The sequence below is a fragment of the Anabas testudineus genome, chromosome 15 (genome assembly GCF_900324465.2).
Source record: "Anabas testudineus chromosome 15, fAnaTes1.2, whole genome shotgun sequence".
NCBI classification, from domain to species: Eukaryota; Metazoa; Chordata; class Actinopteri; order Anabantiformes; family Anabantidae; genus Anabas; species Anabas testudineus.
Window position 1 is genome coordinate 21,005,274 of NC_046624.1, and position 11,822 is coordinate 21,017,095.

Below are 11,822 nucleotides of genomic sequence, written 5' to 3' on the forward strand. Positions count from 1 at the left end.
TAGAAAATGGGGAATGTTTTCTGTCCGACTCTCCACTGCCACTGCGGTGAGGCCATCTGAATTATTCACCGGGACGAGCTGGGTGTATTTAAAGTAGAGATCAATACCATTAAAGGACAACTGGAGCCGCTGGAGACAGAACAGAGACTGCTTCGACCTTCAACTGAAGCCAGGGCAGAGAGGGACGTGCTGCAGAAAGAATTGCATGTTCAGATACAAAAGTTTAAATCTGGAGATATGAACGACTGAACAGAAAGAGTGAGCTGAACGCGTGAAATCGGTGAAACCAGAGCCGCTTTTGGTTTTCCGAGTAAAACTATGATTAAAGCTCAGCATACGGTGTCATGATGAACGATGTTGATGTTAAATGTCTGAATATTTTCGATCAACATCAAAAAACCTGTTACCATGAAATATGACAAAGAAAAACTGGAAATTGTCTCCTTTCACAGGATGAACAAACATCAGACATTTCTTCATGTCTACATTATCTAATGTTTAAGCTCTATGTGAAATAAAGAAAAAACACATTCAACACAAGAAGCAACAACTTCAACATAAAAATACAACTACATCCTGGAGACAAATAAATGTAGGAAAAGAAAAAGACAAACTGGCGTCCAAACATCTAGTTCTGGTCTTCATTAAATAACAGTATATTCAGGATGGGCAATATAAATAAAATCACATAGTGCTTGAAGATATTCTTATGAATACTTGTCACTGTTATGCAACAGAAAATAATCAGTGAATTAATCAATACTGGTTACTTCTAGCTCCAATTTCTTCACAAACTGTTTTGTCTGTATCTAACTGAACCAGGAAACCTCAGTGGGCAGAACTACAAAGTCCAGATCTTGTCCAAGAGTATGAAAACTGAAAAACTCAAAACAATAAAAGCAGATTATTACCACAGCTGCTGGAGCCACAAGTGTCTTACAGCTATATAATTTGCAATCACCAGCACAACTAGAGCAACCTGCACTGCTCAGGCCTCTCTGCATTCACCTCCAGAAGCACATTTTTCTGATTTCTGAGCTCTGATTCAATCCTCAGCTTTGGCTGTTTGGAGAAACTGAAATATCACCGAAGCAGTTTCAACTTTGCCACAAATCCAGGAGAATGAAAACACACAGTGCAGGATATAAAATATCTCTGCAGGGATGGAGGGGGAGGTGAAGAATCGTCCCTCTGTGCACTCAGCTCTCATTTACTGCCTTTATTTATCTGCTGTGCTGCAGCAGAGAAGCTGGACGCATGGAGGAGGAGGAGAGGGGTGGATTGCATGTTTTCCTCCCCGGTGCAGCCACTCTGTCTCCAGGCTGCCTGGGTGAAGAGAAGGAGGAGGAGGGAGGCGAGGCAGACAGAGAAGAGCGCTGGAGATGTGAAACCTGATCTCCTTCCCTACCTCCTCCCTCCTTCTCTCCATCCCTCCTCAACCTCCACTACTGCCACCTCGCAGAGAGCCTCAGAGACTCCCTGAGTAATCTGATCCTCAGTCTCTGAGACTGGAAACACACTCCAAGAGAGAGGTGGAGGAGGAGGGAGTGAAAAGAAATGGAAGGGAAAAGGGGGGGTCCGAGAAAAGGGAGAGAGGGATAGAAATAGAGCTGAGAAAGAGAGAGAGATCCCAGAGCTCAGCCTCCAAGACTGGAAACCCTCCCAGGAGAGAGAAAAATGAGAAGAAGTAGAGCAAGACGAGGAGGGAGAAACTGAAGAGAGGACTGGAGAGAAGGCAAGAAGAGAAGTGAGGGAAAGAAAAGAAATAGATTTAAAAAGAGCAGAGAAGAGAAAGAGATCTTGTAGGTCAGGGCTGCAGAAAGAAAGATCTTTTTATGTGAACTATGTCTGTGTGAGATGCCTTAAGAAAGGTGTGTTTGTTCAAGTGTGTTTCTTAAGTTATTTCTACTGCTGGTCCTAATAAAATCCTATAAAAAAACAAAAACAAAGAAAAAGCAGCATGAAAACAGAGAAACCTGTAGTGAGCTGGACAACAGAGGGAAATGATGAAAGCTAGTTGCAGCAATTGATTCTGTTTATTTTATTTCATTATCAGGTTTTAAATTAAAAATGATCAGTGAAAACAAACGAGCCCGTTGAAACTTGAGAAAAGGAGGTAAAAAAAAAAGAAAGAGAGAAAGTACAAAACAGAAATAAAAGGTGGAAATGTTGAAAATTGCTAAAGCAGGAAACGGGTGTGGGATAAAAAGTGTCCTGATGTAAATGGATTCACCAACAAAACACGTGTCCAACATGTCCAGACTGAAAGCTGTTCACATTAAACTAACTTGAGACTGAAACCTGTGATTATTGGGCTAATAATAAAACACAACAGACCACCTCAAAAACAACAATCCCTCCTAAATTTATCCTACATTTGCACCAAACCTCCAGATGATCCAAAACGCAGCAGCACGTCTCATTTGATCAGTAAAAAGGACACGTTACACCACTGTTCAGATCTCTGCACTGGCTTCCTGTAGCTGCTGCATTGGGTTCAAAGCCTGACTCTTACCTACAAAGTGGTCACTCTACAGCACCAGTACCTGAACCCCCTCATCCAGGTCTACATCCCTCTCTCTCACTGCACTCTGCCAGCGAACGACATCTTGTGGTCCCCTCACCTCACCCTTAAAGACCCGAGGCTAAACTTTTGAGCTCAGTGTTTCCAGGATGGTGGAACGACCTATCCACCTCTGCACGCTCAGCTGCTTCAGTCTCAATTTTCAACGACCTGCTGAAAACAAAACTTTTCCACAACTTTCTCTGCACCTAAATATTTAAAAAATAAATTAAAATCTTCTTGCACTTACACCTCATGAAACAGAAACATTTCTTCCCATTAAACTTTAATGTTTTGGTCCTTGGCTTAGATATTTTGCCTTGTCCCTCACCTTTAAGTCGATCATAAAAGCCATTCAGAGCGTTTGGTTCTTGTTGTGATGGTATGATTTCTAACCAAGTGCACTGCACCAGAGTTTGCTAATTGAGTCAGATTGAGACCACCTATTTCACAGGGTTTCCGTGCAGTTGTTTTGGTGCACACCTGATTACTGTGTTCACGCCAGACAAAAGGAACCACACCAAGAGGAAAAACAAACTCCAGCTGGACTAAACCCTGCAGATGTAAAAGTGCTCTCAAACTAACAACTAGCTGAAGTTGGAATTTCTGGAGTAAGCTGATTTTTTATGTATATGAGAAACTTGGCTTCTATAATCAGGGTTAGAGAAATATCAATTCTTCAGGTAGGCTTCTCCTGGAGAACGTAGATTTACCTGTCATGTAAACACATCACCAGATTCTTAATCCTTTTTTAAAGAGCACATGTGAAGGACAAAGTATGCAGACACTCTTCACTCTGCTACCTTTAGTAGAGCATATCAGCTGGATGAAAGAAGAGATCCTTACACGGGCCGATGATGCCTTGTTTCTAAATCAAGTCCACCTGAAGACTAAAATTCAAACTACCTAGTGCCCAGCACATTTCTGAGTCGCTCACAATTCGCTTTTAATTCAGACTGTTTGCATTGAAAAGAGTGTTATTTCTCTCTGTCCTTCTCAGCTCTATCAGTCTGCTATCTAGAACACAAGCAGCAGAAAACACATCAGCTAATCAAACAGAGAAAATGGCTCAATCAGCAAAAAATCCAATTACTTATCTGCAAATCAACCAATCACTGCAGCTCTACTCAGAACTACTGCAGATACATTATCTTTGACCATCATTTGAGCACTGTACAGGTGTTCACTTTGAGGCAGATTTCCTCTCGCTCCATGCAAAGTAAACATCTGTTAGCACAACACTACAAAGTCCAAAAACTGTGAGGTACCGGGAAAGTCACTAAACTGTGCAGCAGTTTTTTTTCTGAGCTTTCTGTGGTAGCATAGTTAGAGCTAAGGTGTGTTAGCTGGTCTGAACACAGTTTAACCAGCCCAGTCCATATACTTTTATTTATTAACCAGTTTATGTCTTTTATAATGCTTGTATATTTGTGTTTACATTGGCCGTCTAAAAGTAAAAGTCACCTCCTGGATTTAACTAAGCATACACTACTACTTACTGCATGCATGAGTATTGTTTAGCTGTCAACAAGTTATTGAACCCTCACTGATGCAGTGAGTAGCTTCTCATTTCTTAAACAACCAGATTGGAAGACACATCATGTGGCCGTGGAAAAGATGTTAATCCATTTCAGAGCATTTTCACACATAGTGTGCAGGGACGTCAAGGGATTGGGACTAAACAGCTGTGTAGTCTTAAGAAAACCACTTGTCATTGAGGCTAATCGGTCAAAAGGCTTAAAGATTGGACAGGGCTACGCGTGCCATAATCAAAACTAAAGCCAACAAAATATTAGAGTGTGTGTTTTTTTTTTTTTGGACGGGCAGGGTATTTCTGACATACATGTGGACAGCAAAGGAAGAATTTCACTGTACATGGAAACATGTTTTCCTCACTGTGCACGAGACAATAAATGCGTTGTATCTTAAATCTTTGAATCTTGAGATAACGGCATCTGTTCCCTCAGCGAGAGTGATGCTGTGGTGTGTCGTCTTTAACCTTTCTCTGTGCTTCAAACCCGTTTATGTTTGAGGAGAACGTTTTCCTTTGGCTGCTGCAGAAAAACATCTTACTGCAATATGAATGCCAGTGATGTGATAAAGAAAACCAGGACGTGTGTAATTTGAATATATCAGCAATTAAAACGCTCTGTTAGATTTTTACTAGAAAAACTAATTAAATCAATTTGAATGCTTTTTTACTGTAATACTGTCACATAGTCTCAGTTTGTCTCAATGTCCTGTTTGTCTTATATAAAATAAAGACTGGTTGGTTAGAATAAACAAAACCTAAAATATTAAATTTACAGTTTTATTTCCCTGTTGTATATATGATCAACAAATTGTTGCAGCTGTAAACCAAACTATATGTTGGTCTTAACCTGCCCTGAGCTGCTGAAGGCGGAGCGTTCTTCACAGTAAACAGTCCCTCAAACGTCTTCCTCCCTCGTCCCTCCCTCTCTGCTGTTGTGGCCGAGCTGCAAGCTGTCAGTCAGTCTGTTATTTCAGTAACACAGATCCTGGGCTTGGCTGTGGAATTTACAGCTGTCTGGCATATGGATAATACTGGATTTTGATTTGTAACACCTCCCTCCCACTTCCGATAACCTCTTCTCCCCCTTCCAGCCAACGCATGGGGAGGGAGGAAGAGGCAACGGACAGCAAAGGTGTAGGAGTGCAGAGTCTCTTATAAAGCAAATAGGAATTCCACTATTCAAGACTCAGATCTTTAGTCAAAATCAGTCTGAAACTGATTGATCGTTCATATTTCTCTGCAGTTAAATCATTATCTGCTCTCAGCAAGAAATTTTAAATATTTGCCTTTGAGCAGCTATTTTAACATTATTATTTCTAACATGAATTAGATCCAAATGTTTTCATTAACATAAATGTAACTTCACAGTACTTTAGCAAAAACAGCAAGTTTGCAAGAACAGTCACAGCGGTTTTGAAGAGAAGGACCCTGAAACATCTTTAAAGCAAGACACACTGTTCTATTTGTTTTCCAATCAGCTTCTGATTGGCTGAAAACACCTGATTCAGGTAATCAGAAGAGGGTGGGACAGGGGCAGTGGGAAAACAAGCAGGACAGTGGGCCTTGAGGACCAGGGTTGGGCACCACTGTCTTAAAGGATATGTTCTTAACTTTTACATCTTCTGATTAAACCCTGAGTCAACTCTATTGTCTCGCTGCACTATTTTAGCTACGTAGCTGCACACAGAGCAGGACTCCGGCTGTCAACACAAGATTCACAAGTCTCAAACTGACCAAACCACAAAATAAAGTAGAGACGTGTGATGGAAAAAGACACAGGTGTGAAGCCCGACAGGAGGAGGGCGTGCAGGGGGGCACGTGTCGGCTGATAACGGATGCTCTCCACTCTGGTGCTGATGACCCAAGAGTCTAAAATTAGCTAACTACAATGTCCTCTCCTGCTAGCTGACAGCGCTGTCAGCAGCTCAGCAGGACTTGGGGTTTGGGGGCAACTGTGTGACGTTTGAGACCAGCAACCAGGAGTGTTCGTACATAACTTCACTTGAATCTGTATCGCATCAAACTGATGAGCTAAAGCACATCCATACTCATCATCCTCCATTACTGTTTTGAAAGCACATGATGGGCCCAGTGCTGGGATGTCAGCAGTTGTACAGAAAGAACTCCGTCTAAAATCTGTTTTCTGTGAGTTGGGTTGCCTCACTTTCCAACATATCTGATGTCAATCTATTAAAACACACCATATGAAGTCACAACAGTTTTTTCTAGCTTGAATGATTCCTCTTGCTTCTATTGGCCAAAGAGATACTACAACACTACTTCTACTACATACAAACATAATAAGTTAGATTCTCCACCACACTAGTGACCAAAGGGAGATGTTCACACTTTCATGCAAATATAATGTATGTAAAATGTTGTGGTTTCCACTATGCAAATATTAATATAACTATACTTTGAATGTTTGCCCTTCATGACACCAACTTACTGCTGACAAAATGTGCATTTCCCTATTTTGAATAGTATTTTTAAACACAGGTCGACTGACTTACAGAGGAGATTTAGATGAACTTTAATTTCCAGTTGGAAAACAGCAGCAGACATTTCCGCTGATCCAAACACTGACAAAAACAGGAACAGGCATAAGAAAATGCCTTCACTTCATTCAAGAAGATAAGTTGATGCAAAATGTAAAAAATTGTTGTTAGCTGTTTAGTTCCTAAATTCTTCTCATTCTCATCTTTATATTATTTAAATCCTGAATCACTGGATTCAGAGCAGAGATAAAACAACGCGACATTAAAAGGAACAAAGTTATAAATAAATAAAACTGCAAATGAGACGAAGAATTACACTCACTCTACTTTCAGATCACCTAACAAGTAGTGGAGGTAGTAGTCATATAATTTACTTAAGATAAAGTACTAAAAATACTGAGTTACAAGCAAGTCCTGCTCTGAGACTGTTATTTTAGCAAAGGGACAGAAGAACAACAGCAGTACAGCGAGTAGAAATACTACAGTGGTGACTACCGACAGACAAACGTATTACCGTTTACACTGAGCCAGGATCTAATCCAGTTCAGTTAATTCAGACTGAACCTGTGGATCCAAACCCACTTCAACATTTCACCCAGCACCTCACTGATCTGGGTTTTCCTGGAAGCTGAACCAGCTGACTGAGACCGTTCAGTTCCCATTGGATGAAACAACAAGACCACTCCAGGTTTACATTAAATTACAAGTCATAAGATTTCACAACAAGACTGACGTTACGTTTCTTCTGCTGCAAATGCAATCAGCTGGCTGAATAATAACTTGGCTGAATGGTGCCGATAGTGACATATTTACATTATTAGGTGTATTTTCTAAAGACAAACAAAATCCATTCATTTGGTTTCTAATCTACGACAAAGTCTTCTGATTAAAAGGGTATAACTAATATTGATCTGGGCAAAGAAAACACTGTTGGATCCTTTAAAGGTCCAACTAATATTTCATTCATTCATATGAATCAACAAATGATTTATTTGGGAATGTTGGTTTGAACAAAACTAAATGTCTGAAGATGTCACTTTGGATTAAATTGAAATGTTTTATAAGCTAAAGTCAAGGATTACCTGAATAATATCAAACTTGGAGTGGTAAATCTTTAGATTATCTTTAGAATATGTACATTTATTAATAGCAGACCATGATTTTACATTAACAAAAGTGTGATTTTAATAAGGTTGTGTACAGATGGACTGATTGGAAGTTGTCTAAAGTCCCAACTCTTCATTTCATCTTTGAATTTAACACAAAACAGAATTCAAATGTGCAGAAACCTGACGATGATGATGACGATGATGGATTTGTCTAAACTAAGACAAACATGTTAAAATGATAAATATTAAATGTCACGTTAGAGAAAGGCTAAGCATGAAATGTGTGAGGTTTTTAAAACAGACTGAATTAAGAAAAAGAACTTTTAGCTTTTAGCTTAAGTAAGTGTCGCTAAAATCCACCACTAATCAGATTAAAAGTTAGAATGACAAAGTGCAGCCACACTAAGTTAGAAATGAACACAAATGAACAGTCACAGATCATCAACATCCAACTTTTAAACTTTGTATTTCTCTTTTTAACAAAATCAACTCACGAAGCTACAAACAACAAAATCAGAGTTAGCAAATAGCAACAAGCTAACCTGGGGTTTGAACGCTAGCAGCTCATTTAACCTGAAACGTGTTAAACATTCACTAATAATCAGACTAATGGATATTTAACCGTTTTCTTTTTCTATTTTAACTCATCTTTAAACATTAAAAGCTTCACTTTACCTCGAACCAGACGAGCTGCTTCAGTCTAAGCTAACAGAGGAATGTGGCTAACGAGCGTTCAACACTTCGACCGTTACCGACACAAATAAAGTGGGAAACTGGTTCCGACCACCGGCTCCGGTCGGTGTTTACACACCGGGGCCCGGAGAGACGTGTTCGTGGGACGTTTAGTGGTTTTAACCCTCGAACACACGGAGCCGGAGCTGCAGCAGAGGTCAAACTAACTTTTTCCACGACAGCAGCCAGAGGGATGCGTCTATCTCCTGGCGCCAACACACAACAGAAAATCAGTTCGGCGAACTCGGATTAATTAGTGGATTTAATTCTGCAACACAACCGGACCCGGGAGCTGCTCACAGGTTCTACTCAGAGCATTTACACGGTTCACATTTAAAAACTACGGGGACTTTAAACTCGACAAATCGTCAACACATTCCAACCCAGATGCAACAGAGACGCGCTTGTTCCAGCACATAGACAAAGCCCATAAGTCGGGTTCAGACCCGCAGACCTGGTCCTGGACTGATCCAGCTCACCTCTCTGTTCTGCTCCGTTGTGATGTCTCCCTGGACGTGTTGCTCCTGTTCGACGCTACCTCTCTGCAGAACGTCGGGTCCAAAGTGCCTCCACAACAGCGGCACCGTGACGACTCGGTGCTCGGTCCCCGCTCCGTCGATCGCTGCGTTCGGCGGTGATGGAGCACGACCAGCCGGACAGAGATCGTCTGCGCACGAAGGGAGGGATCACTCTGTAGTTCAAAACAAGGGGCAGAGGTTCCTGCTAGTGTTGAAGTACATGCTGTAAAAATGTACTTTCTGTCCAGAAGTAGTAGTACTGCAGTGATATAGAGAGGATGGGATTTGAGTCATAAATGAAGTTTCTGCAGAAATCCAACAAGTTGAGTTTAATTCAAAGAGACACGTCTGAACCTTTACTGGAAAATTCAACCTTTAACTTAAACTAATGTTGAAGCTCCACAGCAGAGAAAAGAGATTTTCTTACGTGGAGAAATGATTTATTTGTGCTGTAAACTGAGGTTTCACAGGTGAAAGATGGAAAAATCACAGTAATCAATAAAAACTCCAGAGACTCCGGGTGTGGATTTTCAGCTGTTTCAAACAGAATACAATATCACATAAAATGGAAGTACTCACGTTAACCTTAGGTACCTCGAATGTGGATTGCTGAGTAAAAGTACTTTACTGTACTTTACATTCTCACTGTGGCGTTGACCGGGTTTATTTTAGGTCTCCAGAGAAGGAAGCGGAGTGAGGCTTTTATTTTGAAATTAACGCTAAAAGTGGCCCAGGCGCCCCCTGCTGTCTGTTAACGGTACTTCTTGTGTATTACTACTACAAATAGTACTACTACTGCTGCCAGTACTACTACTAGTAGTAGTAATAGTTAGTAACCTGTTATATTTACACACAAATTTTAGGTAATTACTGTCTTTTTTTTACGTCATTTTGATTTGACGTAACCTTTACTCTTTACTTTTAATATTAAATAAATAAATAGTGTACTTTTTCTCACTTTTCAGATTGTTAAACCATAATCTAATGAACTAATAAATGTGTAGTTCTGGATAATCAGCATGTAAAGTGTTAAAATAAGTTTTATTGTTGTCTAGAGTATTTGTAGAGCTGGACGTTTTTTGGAGGTACTTGCACTTTTACTTGAGTATTGAGTACGTGTACTCGTGCCTCCTCTTACTAATAGACTACTAATAATAACTATTCCTAAAATATCTTAGTAACAGAGGATGTGACAAAAAATGTGTCACTGTTGCAAAACTTAGTTAAAACTCAGGATCTGTGTCAGAGTTCCAGAAAACGGACGACGAACGTCACTAAACATGAAATCAGAACTGAAAGAGGAACTTTGTGTAAAGTGATGGACGAAACAGAGAAGACACAAACTAACAACAACAGGAGCTTTTCTTGTTGGTGAAATGACCAAAGATAATTATGTTTTACCAACAAGACAAGAAAACTTTGAGTTTTACTGCTCGGGAGGAAAATGTGAGGCCTCAACATTAAAGAGTGTTTTAGAATATTTAATTACAACCTAAATAAAGGTAGTTGTTCACTCCTCTTCACGTTTTGCACATTTTACTGTTCTATTTAGAAATGGAAAAAACAACAAGTGGACACTTACTGAGGGGACTGTGTAGTGAAAAATACCAGTAACTGCTTTGAAATACGGAAAGTTTATTTTTTGTTCTTCTCTCAGTTTGACCTGTTTCAACCAATAATTTGTCTTGAATGATAAAATGATTTTATTCCCAACTGAAGGCTCAAACCCTTTACTCAGAAAATTCTGTTTATTCCTCTTTGAGCTTTAATCATTTTATCTTCATTTAGGTTCCAGTACTGTGTGTAATATTTGACAAACCTCAATTTATTTGAGTTGCAACACAGACATTCTTCAAATATTCAGGACTTTTGAAATAAATGTTTCACCTGCAGCTCAAACTGTCTAATAAACAGCGGCGCCCCCTGACGCAAACTAATAGTGACGTGCTCGACATGCTGCGTGCACACATTCACTCTCAGAGAAAACCAAAACACTCAAACTGTAGAAAATGTTCAGAGTAAAAACTGTACACAGACTCCTCAGAGCTGGCCGAGCGTGTCGGTCAGACAGAAACAGATCACAGAGGCGTAAGGCACAGAAAACTGCAGGGACACGGGAAAAGTCCAGGTTCACCTTAAAGAAAAAGTGGGAATCAGTGGAAATGTAAAGGTTCTGTTCACACTGCAGAACATCAGAAGAGGTCTACCGAGGATCTAAAGTGGATCTTCAGGTGCAGCTCCTAAAGGCTGAATTGAAGCCACAGCTTCTCTACGAAGATACCAGAGCTTCAAATGACGTCTGCGTTTGCTTTATTGATCCCTGTGACGCGGCTGCACATGTATGATGGGTTTCACCTGTAGCCAGGAACCGGGGTTTGAACCCCGACTCTGTGGTTCATGGACAACTGTTCTATCAGTTAATTCAGTTATTAACAGGTTACTGGCTCAAATGTGAATGTGTGCTCGGTGCTTTATCTTTTTATACCTCCACACTGGGACCAGGAGGGACTTCATCACATCTGGAACAAATATCTGCTCAGACCCATGTGAAAACTTATCAGAATCTGAGCTGGGACGTGAAACCAAAGATGAACTGCACCACATTCGCTGCTGTGTAGGTTGTTTCATAAAAACACTGGAGACTTAGGATCCAGCGTTTTGGGACTCGGTGTGAACAGAACCTTTACTGTGAGTGGTTCTGTAGTGAAAAACACCACTTTAAAAAAGAACCCTTCAAGTTCAGAACAAACATTTACAGTGTAAATACAAAAAGGGAAAAGAAATGGACACTTAAAATACACCATGAAGCCAAGTGAGCCAAAAACCAAACAACGCTGATGAGCACTGAACGCAGCAGTGATGATATAT

General features: G+C 40.3%; 1 protein-coding gene across 3 annotated transcripts in view; it reads right to left on the reverse strand.

The window, feature by feature from the left end:
- LOC113158551 (bone morphogenetic protein receptor type-1A-like) overlaps window positions 1–9,549 on the reverse strand; it is a 46,248-nt gene extending 36,699 nt beyond the window's left edge. Inside the window, exons 1-2 of one of the 3 annotated variants that reach the window (XM_026354529.1) lie at window positions 9,534–9,549; window positions 8,916–9,127 (exon numbers count right to left, since the gene is read on the reverse strand). The gene's annotated coding sequence lies outside the window, so the exon portion shown is untranslated. Of the gene's footprint in view, window positions 1–8,915; window positions 9,299–9,533 lie in introns of those variants that run through there. The other 2 variants (XM_026354526.1, XM_026354527.1) reach the window with 2 other exon arrangements.
- Window positions 9,550–11,822: the final 2,273 nt, after the last annotated feature.